The sequence below is a fragment of the Sciurus carolinensis genome, chromosome 5 (genome assembly GCF_902686445.1).
Source record: "Sciurus carolinensis chromosome 5, mSciCar1.2, whole genome shotgun sequence".
NCBI lineage: Eukaryota > Metazoa > Chordata > Mammalia > Rodentia > Sciuridae > Sciurus > Sciurus carolinensis.
This window is the reverse complement of record NC_062217.1, coordinates 64712840-64725655: the sequence shown is the minus strand read 5'-3', so window position 1 is coordinate 64725655 and position 12816 is coordinate 64712840. Positions and strand designations below refer to the sequence as shown.

General features: G+C 32.9%; 1 pseudogene; it reads right to left on the bottom strand.

Moving 5' to 3' along the window:
- Positions 1 to 12088: 12088 nt before the first annotated feature.
- Positions 12089 to 12542, bottom strand: LOC124985851 (S-phase kinase-associated protein 1-like; annotated as a pseudogene).
- Positions 12543 to 12816: the final 274 nt, after the last annotated feature.

The window sequence follows — 12816 nt, the reverse complement described above, 5'->3', positions numbered from 1 at the left end:
TGGTCTTGTTGCTTTTGGGCCAGTGGTGAGGCAACCCTTCATTGTAGGAGCATGTGCATAGCAAAACTATTGACCTCATAGCCAGGGAACAAGAGAGAAGGATCTTAACATCCCCTATGAGGGCATGATCTCAATGTTCTAAAATTTCCTACTAGGTCCGCTTCCCTTCTAGGCTTCACCACTTCCCAATAATGCTACCCAGAGGAGTAAGTCTTTATTATATGGACTTTTAGGAGAATGTAAACATCCAAGCTATAGCAATGACAAATGAAAATTATATATATAATTTGAATCTTTGAAAGTAAACCTCTATCGGGATACAATACACTCGTTCATTCAGGTTCTCTTCATTGACTGCTTTAATGCAACATTGGTTGAATTGAGGCACAACAAAGACATGCCAAAATACTTAAAATATCTATTGTATGGTCTTTTACAGAATAGTTCATTCCCAGTGTCATTTGCTGGTATTTGTGACTAGATTTTGAATCCTAGCCAATGTAGACTCACTTATCATCAGCATTCCATATTGGTGGTAGACTCCACTGACAATGTGGAGCTGTTTCAGAGTTAGAAAAAAAAATATACAAAAGAAAGTCAAAAGTCATAGAAGATGATGTACCACAATTTCCAGCCTGACACCAAATATCTTGTGCAATACCCTAATTCTTATCTCCCTTGCCACGGTCAGTGGGGCTGAAAAAGCAGCACACCATGATTTTGAAAAAAATATGATGGAAGAAACAAAATATTGTGCATCTATTATAAGAAAACTACCCTAGCACTGGATTTCATTTAATGAGGACAAATGCATTTTGGCATATGTTGCTACAATTCCTCACATACAGTGAATCATCAGGAGAACCATCAATTAAAATTTCTGTATTTGTTTTTTTGGGTGTTAATGAGGAAATTGATTAGCTTTAGATTTTGATAAATTTTATCTGCATCTTGCCTTAAGATGATGATAATAATAATGGCAAAATATATAAATTATTCACATGTATCAGATATGATTCTAGAGAAACATGATTTATGTATAAATTTATATTTTTACATCAGTGTGTGGGAAAATAACCTATTTAAAAATAGTGATTAGATGATTCATGTTTCAAATATTAAAAATGCAAAAAAATAAGATCCTCAGATATGCCTCTGAAATGTCTATTTAAGAACTTGTATTTGCTAAAGAATGATCATAATAATTAAAAAAATAAATAGCATCATTATGAACTCATGGTTAAAAAAAGTGACAAAAAAGTTCAAACCATAAAGAAAATCACCAAAAAATCATGTATTAAATTTGAGAACTTCTTTTCCTTAAAAATGCTAAAAAGTGAGTTAAGCTGCAATTAACCTACTTAGGTTTTTGAATTTTATGGATAATCATATCTAAAGTGAAATAGCAGTTAAGCAAAAGATGAAGCTTCATCTCCCTTTACAAGACAAATAATGATAACTTTTCCATAATTTAAGGAGATTGAGATAAAGATGAGAGATTCTGTGATTCTGTTTGTGTGTAGTGTGTGTGTGTGTGTGTGTGTGTGTGTGTGTGTGTGTAAGAGAGAAATCTGCATCTCCAGACATATATGAACTATGAATATCTCGAAAGAAAGAGAGGAGAACAAAATATAGGGATTGTTGGACTTAACTGGTATTAGAACTGGTTGGGGCCCACCTTGGAAAAGGCTTGCAAGATTGGTGACCCTCTCAAAGAAAGTTCTTACATCCTGTAAAATCTTATGAAAAAGAGACATAAAGACAACTAAATTATGAATTTTAATAATTCATTGCAGCACAAGGAAATTAGATGATAGCTATGATGATTAAAGATTTGTGAAACAGATGATTGAGGGAGGGAGACAGAGAGAAAGCAGTGTCCAATCAAAGAAAAAGGCATACAGTAATTTGGGGAATTGATGGGGATTTTTTAAGGAAATCCATTATCGACAGCATATGTGTTATAGTGAATAAGACAGTGAATAAGCCTCCTTCACTTTTTTGTGACCTCAGACGTCCACATTTCCTATTTTAAAGTGAATATAATAAATTTCTTCTTTAAAGTGCTGTGCAATTTCAAATGATCACATATGCAATTGCTTCACTGAAAGCATGTGGTAATATTAGGCATTTTCATGGTCTTTTTTATTTTTTATTTTAATTCATTGTGCACAAATGGGGTACAAATATCATTTCCTTGGTCGAACATGAAGTGGAGTCATACCATTTGCGTAATCATACATGTACATAGGGTAATGATGTTTGTCTCATTCTATTATCTTTCCTTCCCCCTGCCGCATCCCCACCCCTCATTTCCCTCTATACAGTCCATCCTTCCTCCATTCTTCCCTTATCTCCTCCTCCCACCCTGTTATGTATTATCATCCACTTATCAGAGAAATCATTTGGCCTTTGGTTTTTTGGGATTGGCTTATTTCACTTAGCATATTTTCCAACTCCATACATTTACCTTGCAAATGCCATGATTTTATTCTTCTTTATGGCTGAATAATATTTCATTGTGTACACATACCACTGTTTCTTTATCCACTCATCTGTTGAAGGGCATCTAGGTTGGTTTCACAATCTATCTATTGTGAATTGAGCTGCTATAAACGTTGATGTAGCTGTGTCACTGTATATGCTGATTTCAAGTCCTTTGGTTATAGACCAAGGAGTGGGATAGCTGGGTCAAATGGTTATCCATTCCAAGTTTTCTAGGGAATCTCCATACTGCTTTCCAGAGTGGCTGCACCAATTTGCAACCCCACCAGCAAGGTGTGAGTATACTTTTTCCCCACATCTTCACCAACACCTATTTTTGCTTGTATTCTTGATAATAGACATTCTAATTGGCGTGAGATGAAATCTTAGGATAGTTTTGATTTGCATTTCTCTTATTACTAGAGATGTTGAATTTTTTTTTCATATATCTGTTGATTGCTTGTAGATCTTTCTCTGTGAAGTGTCTGCTCATTTCCTTAGCCCTTTTATTAATTGGGTTATTTGTATTCTTGGTGTAGTTTTCTGAGTTCTTTATAGATTCTCAAGATTAGTGCTCTGTCTGAAGTGTGGGTGGCAAAGATTTTCTCCCACTCTGTGAAAGCTGATAAATGTAGAAAGTACAACTCTTTTAATGAAAATATATAAATATACAGTAATGTGAATATTTTTCAAAATGTATTAAATTCTCCTTTAAATATATGAAAATTATTAAAATACTTTTACATGCTTAAGAAAACATCATTCAAATTAAAATGTTCAGAAACAGACTGTACTATTAAACTTTTGTCTATATACATGAGATAGTTACTTAAAATTTCCAAAAATTTCCAACTTCTTTACCAATTTAATCTATTGGTATTCAATGTAAAAACAACTAACACACTGACAATTTATCATAGTGGAAATGACAAATTGATTTTAAAGGGTATATGGAAAGGCAAAAACTAAGGTAGGACTACAAATAACTAACACAATGCTGAAGGATAAGAACAAAGTTGGAAGGTTGACACTGCTTGAAATCTACAATTATGTAGAGCTACAGTAATGAAGCAGAGCAAAATTTATGAAAGAAATAAGGAATTTAAAGGAGGATAGAGAATTTAGGAAGAAATCTGCAGAAGTATAGTAGTTTGGTATTTGATAGACATCTGATGTTTTACAGAGACACAAATGCAACTCCATGTAGAAAGGAGAGTCTTTTCAACAATCATTGTAGAAACATCTGCATATTGACAAAGAAAACAGATGCGTTGGGGAGAGAGAGTCTAGACATAGCTCTTACAAATATCACAAAAATCAACTTAACTGGAAATCCATATGTAGCAAAATGAAATAAAAACCCTATCTCTCACCCTGCATAAAAGTCAACTCAAAGTGGATCAAAGACTTAGGCACTAGAATAAAGACCCTGCACCCAATAGAAGAAAAAGTATGCCCAAATCATCTCCAGCCTAGGATCTGACTTCCTTAACAAGAAGCCTAAAGTGCAAGAAGTTAAATCAAGAATCAATAAATGGGATGGATACAAACTAAAAAAGTTCTCAGAAAAATAAATAATCAATAATGAGAAGAGAGAGCCAACAGATTAGGAGAAAAATCTTTATCACATGCACCTCAGATAAAGCATTAATGTCTAGAATATACAAATAACTCAGAAAACTTAATATAAAAAAAAAACCCTAATCAATAGTAGGTTAAGGAACTGAACAGACACTTCACAGAAGTAGATATAAAATCAATCAATAGATATATGAAAAAAATGTTCACCATCTCTAGCAATTAGAGAAATGCAAATTAAAACTACTGTAAGATTTCATCTCACTTGAATTGGAATGATAATTATCAAGAATACAAGCAACGATAAATTTTGGTGAGGATGTGGGGAAAAAGATACACTCATACATTGCTGGTGGGAATGCAAAATGGTGCAACCATTATGAAGAGTAGTGTGGAGATTCCTCAGAAAACTTGGAATGGAACCACCATTTGATCTGGTTATCCCACTCCTCAGTTTATACCCAAAGGACTTAAAATCAGCATACTACAGTGACACAGTCACATCAGTGTATGGCATTTGCTGGTAAAAGGATGGAGTTGGAGAATATCATGCTAAGCAAAATAAGCCAAACCCAAAAACCAAAGGCCAAATTTTTCTCTAATATGTGACTGCTAATTAACAATAAGCACAATAAGGGGGGCAGATAGGGAAGAATAGAGTTATTTTATATTAGGTAGAGGGGAGAGAAGGAAGGGGAAGGTGTATGGGGTTAGGAAGGTTAGTAGAGTGAAACAGACATTATCACCTCATGTACATATATGACTGTATGACTGATATGATACTACAATATGTATAATCAGAAAAATGAGAAATTATACTCCATTTATATATGATCTATCAAAATGTATAAATGCAATCTACTGTCATATACAAGAAATTAGAACAATTTTTTTTAAAGTAGCATACTACAGTGATGTAGCCACATCAATATTTATAGCAGCTCAATTCACAATAACTAAACTATGGAACCAACCTAGGTTCCCTTCAACAGATGAATGGATAAAGAAAATGTGGTATATATACACAATGGAATATTACTTGGCCTTAAAGAACAAAATTATGATATTTGCAGGTAAACGGATGAAGCTGAAGAATATTAAACTAAGTGAAATAAACAAATCCCAATGAACCAAAGGCTGAATATTTTCTCTGATATGTGGATGCTAATTCACAATACAGGGAGTGCGGCTAGGGAAGAATAGAGGTACTTCGGATTAGACAGAGAGGAGTGAAGGGAGGGGAGGGAGCACAGGGGTAGGAAGAAAAGTAGAATAAATCAGACATTGTTTCCTTATGTGCATATATAATTACACTACAGGTGTAACACTACATCATGTACAACCAGAAGATTGAGAAATTACACTCCATTTATGTATCATGTGTCAAAAAGCATCCTACTGTCATGTATAACTAATTAGAACAAAATTTTAAAAATAGAATAAAATTAACTTTAAAAATATCCAGACTTAAACGTTAAACATAAAACCAAAAATCTTCTGGATGACAATACAGGAAAATATTTAGATGATCTAGGGAATGGGGATGACTTTTTAGATACCTCATCAAAGGCATGATCCATGAAAAAATAATAATTTACAAGCTAGATTTCATTAAAAATCACAAACTTCCCCTCTGTGTAAGACATGTATAAGACAGTAACAATAAGCTAAAACTGGGGAAAGTATTTGCAGAAGACACTCAAAAGATACAGAGAACTCCTAAAACTCTACAATAAAAAAGAAATGAACAATGTGATTGAAACTGGGAGACATTGGAATGAACACGTCAGTAAAGAAGATGTGTAGATGGCAAAAAGCAAGTGAAACGTTGTCCAACACCTATGTCACTAGGGAATTGCAAATTTTAAAAAAAGTAGAAGCATTATACATTTAATAGAATGACTAAAATTTAAAAAAATAGTACCATCAAATGCTGGAAAGGATGTGGAACACAGAAATGTCAATGTTTGCTGGTGAGAATGCAAAAGTGTACCATCACTTTACAGCACCTTTTGGCAATTTCTTAAGAAACTAATCATACTTTTGCATATCTCCAACAATTGTGTTTTTTGGAAAATTCCCAAGTGAGTTAAAATCTTATGATCAGGTTAATATTTTCAAATAAATGAACATAACAGCTTTTTGGGAATATACATAATTGCCAAAATTTGGAAGCAACAAAGATGTCCTTTAATAAGCAGTGCTAGGAGGGAAATTAATCACAGTAAGCACATATTATAAAAAGATAAATCTGAAATTAATATCCTCATGAAACTATATAAAGAATAACAACTCAATCCTAAAATTAGAAGAAATAAATTAAATTTTAAACAGCAAACACATTGGAAATAATCAGAAAGAAAAGTTTGTTCTTCATAAAAAAAAAAAAAACAGCATTACACTGATAATGTTTTAGTGAGGCTAATCAATAGAGAGAAAACATAAACTTCCAGAAACATTGAAGGAGTTATCACTGTTGATACCACTTACTTTAAGAGGATAATAAAGTATACTATTAAATACTCTATGCCTATAAGATATGTTGGATGAAATACATCATTTTCTTTTTTCTTTTTTTTCTTTATAAAGATAGATACATAATCTTTATTTGAAATTCTTTTTTAAATTTTTAATTTGTTCTAATTAGTTGTATATGACAGTAGAATGCATTCATACATTTTGATAGATCATACACAAATGGAGTGAAATTCCCCTTTTTTGATTATACAAATTGTAGGATCACATCAGTCATGCTGTCATTTATGTACATGAGGTAATAATGTCTGTTTCACTCTACTATCCTTTCCACCCCCATATTCCTTTGAAATTCCAATTTCTTATAAATTCATCCTTTTTTGGGATCCTTCCTCCTTAAAGAAAATTTAAAAAACAACCAACAATTCGGGTGTCATGAATACATAGGCCAAAAACTCTAGAAAATATTAGTATTGAATTTAACAACTAAAAGGAAGAATCATACTCTCAAACCAAGTGGAACTGATTTTAGGTAATTAATGATGATTCAAAACGTGTCCATGTAAACCTTCACACAGCTGAGCTGAAGAAGATAGTCTTAAGACCATACTGATTAATGTAGAAATCATATGAGAAAATTCAACATCCATTTACATCATGATTAAAAGATAAAAATACTGGCAAATAGGAATAGCTTCTAACTTCTTCAATTGAGAATTGTGCATAGAACAACTAAAAAGATCTACAGTTTATATCACACTAAATGGTGAAAAATTAGATGCACACCTCTAAAAGCAAGAAAAGGTAAGGTTGTATCCTCTCACAACTCCAATTTATTGTCACACCTGGAGTCATGGTTAGTGAAATAAGACAGTGAATGGAAATAAAAATGTGCACAGATTGAACCAAAAAAAGAAATGAAAGTGTTTATTTATAGATAGCATATTTGTCTATGCAGAAAATCTCAAGCATTCAACAAAAAGTTTAAGAACTAGTAGCATTCAAAGTGGCCAAAAGAAGATCAATAAACAAAATAAGGTCAATTATTTCCTATATTCCAATAATGAATAATTCAACTTTAAATTTTAAAAATATTATTTACAATTACACAAAAATGAAATGGTTAAGTGCAAATCTAATTAGATATATAAAGGATCTATAAGTGGAAAACTATTAAAAACCAATTAAAGAAATCCAAGTTCTCTCTAAATGGAGATGTATCCATCTTCAAGGATTGCAAACCATGATGGCTAAGAGGTTAGTAAGATGTTAGTTCTTCCCCATCCTATTAATAGTTTCAGTTTCATATTCATCAAAATTATGGAAGCTATTTTGTGGGGAATTACATGATTTTAAGTTCTTATGAACTTGAAAAAACCTAAAATAGCCAACAAAATGTTAAAGAATAAGAAGTTTGGAGAATTCCCACATTCCAATTTCAATGCTACAGTGATTGAGACTGTGTGTTATAGGTCAAAAAATATACAGATTAGTGGACTAGAGAGAAAAACTCAGAAATATAGTGAGTTGATCTTTGACAAAGAAACAAATATATTTCCAGGGAGAAAAAGAGAGTAATTTTAGCAAGTAGAGCAGGAAAAATTGTATATTCATATACAAAATAAATTACCTAAATATATATCTTACACAGACCACAAAAGTTTACTCAAAATGATCAAAAACATTAATCAAAGTGAAACAATAAAACTTCAAGGTGAAATTTTGTGTGACGTGAGGATGAGTATTAAATATAACACTAACATTATAATACAAAAAATATGACCCATGAGAAAAAGATAAGCTGAACTTTATTAAAATTAAATTTCTGCTCTATTCTCATACACTGTACGAGAATAAAAATGCAATGGATACACTGAGTGAAAATATTTGCAAAATAAACGTCTGATAGAGAAGTTGTATCCAGGATATAAAAATAACAGTTAAAACTCAAAAATATGATTAAAAATAAATAGCAAAAATTCTACACAGATGGCACACTAAAGATAATAGCAAATACATTTACGAAAATGTTACCAACATCATCTTGACACTAGAGAATACAAATTAAAGTAACAATAAGATTCAGCTTTATATCTATTAGAATGATGGACAACTACAAATTTGACAGTAACTGGGGAGTATGAAGAACAATGAAGATTCTCATTCATGGCTACTGGAAAAATAAAGTGTTACAATCACTTTGGAAGAGATCTTAGATATTTGGAATGAAAGATACTCACAATGAGTCCTTATAGTATCAGCAAAGAAGAAAGGGTTGAAAGAAAATCTCACAATGATCAGGATATATTAAGGTGATGCAGGAGGCAATGGAATAAACTTCCAACATTCAAAGCTGGAATGATTTAGTCAACAAATTAATGAAAGAAATATTGTATTGTAATCCAAACTATTAAGTATCCATAAAAAATACTTATAAATAAAACTTTCAATAAAGGAGGAAATAGAGGAGAGTAAATTTTTTGAGTGCAGAAGTATTTAAAATAATTGATGGTGATACTCTTCCCTCCATTAGTTTGCATGTATAGGATTATGCCTACACTTTCTTCCAAAGAGGACATTGTGGAACACTGAAGGGTGAGTAACTTTTTGAAAAAAAATTATTTGTTTTTTATTTTTGCAGACTGCCTTTTGATTCATTGAACATAAATGGGGTACAACTTTTCATTTCTATGGTTGTGCATGATGTAGATTCATACCATTTGTGTAATCATGCATGTACATAGGGTAATTATGTCTGCCTCATTTCACCATCTTTCAAACCCCCACCCTCTTCTCCCTCTCATTTCTTTCTATATAATCTAGAGTTCCTCCATTCTTCTCTTACCCCCCATCCCCATTTTGTATCATCATCCATTTATCAGAGAAAACATTGGGCCTTTGGTTTATTGAGCTTGGCTAATTTCACTTAGCATGATACTCTCCAGTTCCACCAATTTATCTGCAAATGCCATAATATTATTCTTCTTTATGACTGAATAATATTCCATTGTGTATATATATCATGGTTTCTTTATTCATTCATCTGTCAAAGGGCATCCAGGTTGGTTCCACAATTTAGCTATTGTGAATTGAGCTGCCACAAACATTGATGTGGCTGTTATTGGAGTATGTTAATTTTAAGTCCTTTGGGTATAAACCGAGGAGTGGGATAACTGGGTCAAAAGGTGAGTCCATTCCAAGTTTTCTGAAGAATCTCCATACTGCTTTCCAGAGTGGCTGCACCAATTTGCAACTCCATCATCAATGTATAAGTGTGCCTTTTGCCCCACAGCCAAACCCATCTATTACTGCTAGTGTTCTTGATAATAGCCTTTCTAATTGGAGAAAAATGAAATCTTAGATTGTTTTAATTTGCATTTCTCTAATTACTAGAGATGTTGAACACTTTTTCATATATTTATTAATCACCTATATGTCTTCTTATGTAAAATGTCTGTCCAGTTCCTTGGCCCATTTATTGATTGGGTTTTTTGCATTTTTGGTGTATAGTTTTGTAAGTTCTTTAGAAATTTTGGAGATTAGTGCTCTGTCTGAAGTGCGTGTGTAAAATATTTTCTCCCACTCCGTAGGCTCTTTTTCACATTATTGATTGTATCCTTTACTGAGAAAAATTTTGTAGTTTGAATCCATCCCATTTATTGATTCTTGCTTTGATTTCTTGTGCTCTGGGTGTCTTAAAAATCCTTAATAAAATTCTGGCAAATTGCATAAAAAAACACATTAAAAAAGGTAGTGCACCATTATTAAGTGGGTTTATCCCAGGGATGCAAGTTTGGTTCAACATCCGGAAGTCAATAAACATAATTCATCACATCAGTAGACTTAAAATTCAGAATCATATGATTATTTCAATAGATGCTGAGAAAACATTTGATAAAACACAGCACCCTTTCATGCTCAAAACACTAGAAAAATAGGGATAGTAGGATCATACCTCAACATTGTAAAGGTTATCTATGCTAAGCCCATGCCAACATCATTCTAAATGGAGAAAAACTGAAAGCATTCCCTCTAAAAACTGGAACGAGGCAGGGATACCCTCTTTCACCACTTCTATTCCACACTGTCCTTGAAACACTAGCCAGAGCAATTACACAGACCAAAGAAATTAAAGGGATATGAATAGGAAAAGAAGAACACAAGCTATCATCATTTGCCAGTGACATGATTCTAGTTTTAGAGGATCCAAATAAGTCCACCAGAAAACTTCTAGAACTAATAAATAAATTTAGCAGAGTAGCTGGATATTAAATCAATACACACAAATATAATGCATTTCTATTCATAAGTAATGAATCATCTGAAAAAGAAATTAGGAAAACTATTCCATTCACAATAGCCTCAAAAAAAAAATTAAATAGTTGGGAGTTAAGCTAACAAAAGAGGTTAAAGGCCTCTACAATGAAAACTACAGAACGTTAAAGAAAGAAATTAACAAGAACCTTAGAAGATGCAAAGATCTCCTGTTCTTGGATAGGCAGAATTAATATTGTCAAAATGGCCATTCTACCAAAGGCACTATACACATTCAATGCAATTCCAATTAAAATCACAATGGTGTTCCTTATAGAAATGGAGAAAGCAATCATGAAGTTCATTTGGAAGAATAAGATAACTTGAATAGCCAAAAAAATTCTGAGCAGCAAAAGTGAAACAGGAGGTATCACAATACCAGACATTAAACTAAACTACAGAGCAATAGTAACAAAAATGGCATAGTATTGGCACCAAAATAGACAGGCAGACCAAAGGTACAGAATAGAAGACAGAGACAAACCCACATAGATACAATCACCTCATACTAGACAAAAGAGACAAAAACATACGATGGAGAAAAGATAGCCTGTTCAACAAATGGTGCTGGGAAAACTGGAAATCCATATGTAGTAAAATGAAATTAAACCTCTATCTCTCACCCTGCACAAAACTCAACTCAAAATGAATCAAGGACCTAGGAATTAGACCAGAGACCCTGCACCAAATAGACCTGAATCTTCATCATGTTGGGCTTAGGAACAGACTTTTTAATTTTTTTTTAGTTTTAGATAGACACAATATCTTTATTGATTTGTTTATTTTTATGTGGTGCTGGGGATTGAATCCAGTGCCTCACCTGTGCAAGGCAAGTGCTCTACTACTGAGTCACAATCCCAGTCCTTTTATTTTTTTTCAGAAAACTTTTTGCAGGTTGTTTTATTTACAATGCCAACTTTTGAAAACTAACTAAAGTTAACTGGACAATGAACTAGACAGAAATAAATTACAAAAGGATGGAAAACCCGTAATGCCACTTTCTATGGTTTTATTCAGAGTAAAGAAAAAAGCAACTTTCTCTCATACTAGAAGAAAATCAGCCATGGTTTGGAGTCAGGACTCAAGTGACACATGAAATAAGGACAATATTGTGCTAATATAATTGATTTGCTGAAGCATTTGTTTACTGTTTATCTAATATTAATAATTATAAACAGACCAGTACAACTAGTATTTGGAATAGTTCTTATGGTATGATAGTGGCAGGTAAAACATTTCACTTCTCTTCACACCAGTGGTTCTCTTTGCATACCTGGGCTTCCTCCTCTTCAGTAAAATCATTTTTGATATTGAAGGTTTTGCAAACCTTCCCCTTGATCACATTGTTGATAGTCTTGCATGCAACATCAAAGTCAGAATAAGTTAAAAAAAATGTTCCTTGGTCAACCTCCAGGAACTCTTGGTCCCAATAGGGATATTATCTGTTCACTTTTCTCTATTCTCATCATCCTCAGGAGGAGGAGGGTTATCCTTGTGGTGTGTGCACTATTGAATGACCTTATTTTTAATATTGCTGCATTAACATTTGATAGAGGAACTGGGTCACCATCTCCTTCATCATCCATTCCAAAATCTTCCAGTATGGTCTTGATTGTCATAGATTGTTTGGCAATTTCTACATATTCATCAAATATCTCCCCATCAGACCTCTGCAACTTAATTGAAGTCATGATGTTTGGTCTCAAGAAGATGGTGAGCCAGAGACTGATGGGAGTGGGTGGCTTCCACACAAGGCAAAAAAAAAAAAAAAAAAAAAAAAAAAAAAGAGCACAGGAGAAGGCCACTGGTGAATGACTTTTTAATAGAGGAAGTTGATGCATGCTTCTTCAGACTGGCATCAAGGTTAATGTCAATAGTTATGTCGATGCTGTGTACACATGATCTTCCTCCCCCAAACTTATTGCCAAGGCCCAAACATAAGAGAAACATCAGGAAATTATAATA